Genomic DNA, 5,594 nt, shown 5'->3' with positions numbered 1-5,594 from the left:
CCAGGCCCCCAAGAAGCTGGACTCCTGTTACCTTTGGCCGGTGAGGGCTGGGGGCTGCCTTTCGGGGAAGAGGGCCGGGGGATTTCTGTTTGGGCGTGGTTGGAGGGGTTAAGCCTCTGTCGGAGATGCTCTGCTGCTTAATCAGTAGATTGGGCTTCTTGCCATCTTTGTCAGGGTCTTTCCTTGAGGGTGAAGGAGGGGCAGAGCCCCTGCCCATCATAGGAGGGTCATCCATACCCCCCATAGCCCTCTGCATCTGGCAGTTGAGACACAGCCACTCTTTGCCCTGAAAAGATCCAAAACATGGTCAGACACACATACGACACACACATATACACACATGTACTGTATGGCCGGGACGGTACCAGTATCGCAATACTCATTAGTAACGTGGCAAGGAAACAAAACAGGAAGCGGATTGAACTCTTTAGGAAAACAGCCGTAATGTTGGAAACAAATACCATTATGTTGTCATCCAGAGTGACATTATTTAGCACACAATATTTTACATACAGCAGGTTTTTAAAGGACCAAACAGTATGTTCTGCTTTGTATTTTTATATTTGCCATGAAAACAATATTGCGATATCACAGCCCAATATCACAGCCCTAATGTAGTGTATATACAGGTCACACACACACACACACACACACACACACACACACACACACACACACACACACACACACACACACACACACACACACACACACACACACACACACACACACACACAACACACAACATCCTCTCTTTTTTTCGACTCTGCGTGCATCTCAAATTATTTCTCCATCTTTACATCGCCCTCTCCCTCGTTCTCTCAGTTCTGTGTTGATATCGCGCATCTCTTCTGTCGATGGACGACGGTTTTCCGTGCGGGTCTGTCTTCAGTTCTATCCTACTACACCACATCCTCTCCCTCTCTCCCTGCGCTCTCAAACGCGCATGTTCCGCTTCTGACAGGTGACAGAAGACTTCGCTGAAGGAAAATACGTAGGCTTTAAAGGGATCAACGTTAACCMTTWAAAACATAACGTGTAGGCTACAGAAGAGCTCTTGTTAGTTCAAAGGGGCAAGTGTATTTCCCTTTACTCATTTGTAACCTGTACAACAATGACACGACCTAAGCTGCTGACTTGATTTCTGTAATACTGTACATGACGTCCTGGTGACATTTTGGCTATTATGTATATCACGATGATCATGTAATCTTAAGGTAGGCCTACAATGAGTGGGTTCAAGTGTTTAGGCGTCACACATCCAGATGTATATATACACACACACACACACACACACACACACACACACACACACACACACACACACACACACACACACACACACCTAAATGCCAGTGATATGCCTTTATAGCATTGCAGTGCTCTGGGTCAAGTGTGCAGGTGTGCATGCTTTTGTTCCAGCCAAAACACCTCTTCAATATATTATCACGATTTTGATTGATTTAATTGAAACTAAACCCTGCAAATCATGTAGTTCTCCACTACCAGACTGGCAGCATACCACCCTGCATCCCACTGCTGYCTTGCTTCTGATGCTAAGTGGAGTTGGTCCTGATCAGTCCCTGGATGGGAGACCAGATGCTGCTGGAACTGGTGTTGGAGGGCCAGTAGGAGGCACCCTTTCCTCTGGTCTAAAAAAATATTAGATTGTGTAGGGTTCTGTCTTRTGGATGTGATGTTAAACAGGTGTCCTGACTCTTTGTGGTCACTAAAGATCCCATGGCACTTATTGGAAGAGTAGGGGTGTTAACCCTGGCATGCTGGCTAAATTCCCAATCTGGCACTCACACCTAATCATCTCCAGTTTACAATTGGCTCATTCATCCCTTGTAACTATTCCCCAGGTTGTTGCGAGAATGTGTTCTCAGTCAACTTACCTGGTTTAATAAAATTTAAAAACTATCAGAGTTGGTGTACATGGGGCTTGGATGAGACTTCATTTCCCAGAGTGCATCACTTTGGCTGGATCTGTTTATCTGCACTGAACCTCAATTAGCTGCTTTTTCCTCATACTGTACCCTTGACACTATTCAATCAAATCCTATTACCAGGTTTTTGGGGTGTTCTGGTACAATTTGAATTCATGTACCAAGCACAATAATGTTTATAGTTTGGACATTCATGTAGCATGTAGCATGTAGCTATCCTGGAAAAATGGAAAGGTTTTGATTGAATAGTGTAAACTTGACTGATACACTAATACACGTAAACAGTTTGGTATTTACTCCACGTAAACAGTTTGGTATTTACACCACATAAACAGTTTGGTATTTACACCACATAAACAGTTTGGTATTTACACCTCATAAACAGTTTGGTATTTACTCCACGTAAACAGTTTGGTATTTACACCACGTAAATAGTTTGGTATTTACACCACGTAAACAGTTTGGTATTTACACCACGTAAACAGTTTGGCATTTACACCACGTAAACAGTTTGGTATTTACACCACGTAAACAGTTTGATATTTACACCAAATGTATTAATCTACTTATAATAATCATTAAGTGGGCGCTTACATTTGTCCTATTTTACACATGTACAAGCACATGTGTGAATTGGAAATTAGGTTTTTGCATATCCCACTCCCCCTGAGACAGGAATCAGCCATTATTGACAGCGACCCTGGAGCAATTAGGGTTAAGTACCTTGCTCAAGGGCACATCAGCAGATTTTTCACCTAGTCTGCTTGGGGATTTGAACACAATGCTCCTAACCGCTAGGCTACCTGCCACCCAAACACAATACCTAGTTTTGGGGAAAATATGTACCATTCTTTTAATTCGTAACAGATTTATACATATTATTCTCAAAAAAACATCCACAAGATGAAAACTATTCACACAGTTGTAACTCAAGCGGAGTTCCACACTCCCTTCCTCCACACACAGTGATTCTAATTCTATATTTCAAGCAGGCACACCCTCCAAATCACTGGTTGTGATATTAAAGAGCGTCCACTGTGCTTTTCATCAGTGGGATGCGCTGTCATGTGACGGTCAATGCTTATTCACAGCTTACAGAGCTCCAGGCTGGATGTCCTCTGTGTACCCAGCTTTAGGCTCTCCCTCCCTGGGTAACAGCAGAGGAAAGGTCCTARGGTGGGAGAGTCATTGCGGTGAGCAATTTCTCTACAGATATCTTGTTATTGGMTGTGTTTCAATCCAAAAGATGCCTCGGCCTAAATTCATTGCYCTCATGGGTAGAWACAACTGAGTAGGTGTAATCACTAGATCCATCTAGTTTCCACCATATTGCTTTCTTCTACCCAGCCCTATCAGACCTGTGAAGGGGAGTGAACGAGGTCAGAGGGGAGGGAATATCCTCTTGAAATAAAACACAGCCATTAACTTATAGTGCTGTTTTACTTGTTTTTATATAGTATTGGATGATCGTTGTGTTATATTATAGTATCGGATGGTCGTTGTGTTTATATAGTATTGGATGGTCATTGTGTTTATTATAGTATTGGATGGTCGTTGTGTTTATTATAGTATTGGATGGTCATTGTGGTTTATTAATAGTATGGATGGTCGTTGTGTTTATTATAGTATTGGATGTTTGTGTTTATTATAGTATTGGATGGTCTTGTGTTTATAAAGTATTGGATGGTCCGTTGTGTTTATTATAGTATTGGATGGTCATTGTGTTTATTATAGTATTGGATGGTCGTTGTGTTTTATTATAGTATTGATGGTCTTGTGTTTATTATAGTATTGGATGGTCGTTGTGTTTATTATAGTATTGGATGGTGTCGATTGTGTTCTATTAATATGTCATAGATTTGTTAAGATGGAGTCCGTTGTGTTTATATAGTATTGGTAATGTATAGTAGTTGTGTTATTATAGTATTGGTATCGTTGGTTATTAGTATGAGGCATTAGTGTTTATAATAGTATTCGGATGTCCGTGCTGTTTATTATAGTATTGGATAGTTAGTCTAGACTGTCGTTTATTATAGTCATTGGATGGCTCGTTGTGTTCTATAGATTGTAAAGTATTACGTATAGGCATTGTGTTTATTAATAGTATTGGATGGTCTTCTGTGTTTATTATAGTATTGGATGGTCCGTTGTGGTTATCATAGCAGTGGATGGTCATTGTGTGTTTATTATAGATTGATGGTGTTGGTTTATTACTAGTATTGGATGGTCGTTTGTGTTTACTTATAGTATTGGATGGTCGTTGTGTTTATATAGCAGTGGATGGTCATTGTGTTATTAATATCATCGGATGGGTCGTTGTGTTTATAATAGTAAAAATTGGTGGTCGTTGTGTTTATTATAGTGTTTGGATGGTCCGTTGTGTTTATTATAGTATTGGATGGTCGTTTTGTGTTTTAATAAGTATTGGATGGTCGTTGTGTTTATAATAGTATTGGATGGTCATTGTGTTTATTAAAAAAAAAAAAAAAAATAGTATGATGGTCGTTGTGTTTATTATAGAGTGGATGGTCGTTGTTTTAATTATAGTGTTGGATGGTCGTTGTGTCTTATTATAGTATTGGATGGTTCGTTGTGTTTATTATAGTATCTGGATGGTCGTTGTGTTTATTATAGATGGATTGGTTCCGTTGTGTTTATTATAGTATGGTTCAGTTGTGTTTATTATACATGGAGTCGTTGTGTTTAGTTATAGTGTGCGATGGTCCACTTGTGTTTTTATTATCAGTATTGGATGTCGTCGGTTCGTAAGAGTGATGCTTGTGTTATTATAGTATTGGATGGTCGTAGCTGTGTTTATTATAGTATGGATGGTTCGTTGTTGTATTATTAATAGTATTGGATGTCCGTTGTGTTATTATAGTATTGATGGTCGTTGTGTTTATATAGTACTTGGTATCAGTATTAGTAATAGGCATTGTGTTTTTATAGTATCTGGTATAGTAATTAGTATGTCACGATCGTTGGAGGAGAGACGGACCAAACGCAACGCATGTGGAAAATAAGCATCTTCTTTTATTTTACTCCGAAAGATGAACATGAAACGAAACACTATTACAAACTATAGCAAAAAACAACAAACGACCGTGAAGCTATAACGTAGTGCACACAACAGGCCTACAAACGTTCAACTAGACAATCGCCCACAAACAGCTAAAGCCTATGGTTGCCTTAAATATGGCTACCAATCAGAGACAACAATACCAGCTGTCTCTAATTGAGACCCATTCAGGCACATAGACTTTCCTAGATAACCTACACTCAACCATAGACCCAATAGACTACTATACTAAACTAACCAACTACTCTAATAAACCCCCTAAACCTTACAACCACCCTAGACCACTACAAAAACCACATAACATTCCCCATGTCACACCTGACCTAACAAATAATTAAGAAAAACAAGAATACCAGGCCAGGGCGTGACATAGTATAGCATTGTGTTATTATAGTATTGGTATAGTATTAGTATAGGCATTGTGTTTATTATAGATTGGTATAGTATTAGTATAGCATTGTGTTTATTATAGTATTGGTATAGTATTAAGTATAGCATTGGTGTTTATTATAGTATTGGTATAGTAATTTAGTATAGCATTGTGTTTATTAAGTATTGGTATAGTA

At 39.3% G+C, this 5,594-nt stretch overlaps 1 pseudogene; it reads right to left on the bottom strand.

Annotated features, from left to right (window-relative positions):
• Positions 1 to 5,594, bottom strand: part of LOC111955499 (protein piccolo-like) — an 85,642-nt pseudogene that overhangs the window by 74,997 nt on the left and 5,051 nt on the right.

The sequence above is a fragment of the Salvelinus sp. IW2-2015 genome, linkage group LG3 (assembly GCF_002910315.2).
Source record: "Salvelinus sp. IW2-2015 linkage group LG3, ASM291031v2, whole genome shotgun sequence".
Classification (NCBI taxonomy): domain Eukaryota; kingdom Metazoa; phylum Chordata; class Actinopteri; order Salmoniformes; family Salmonidae; genus Salvelinus; species Salvelinus sp. IW2-2015.
The sequence above is the reverse complement of the archived record's forward strand: the minus strand, read 5'-3'. Positions and strand labels throughout refer to the sequence as shown.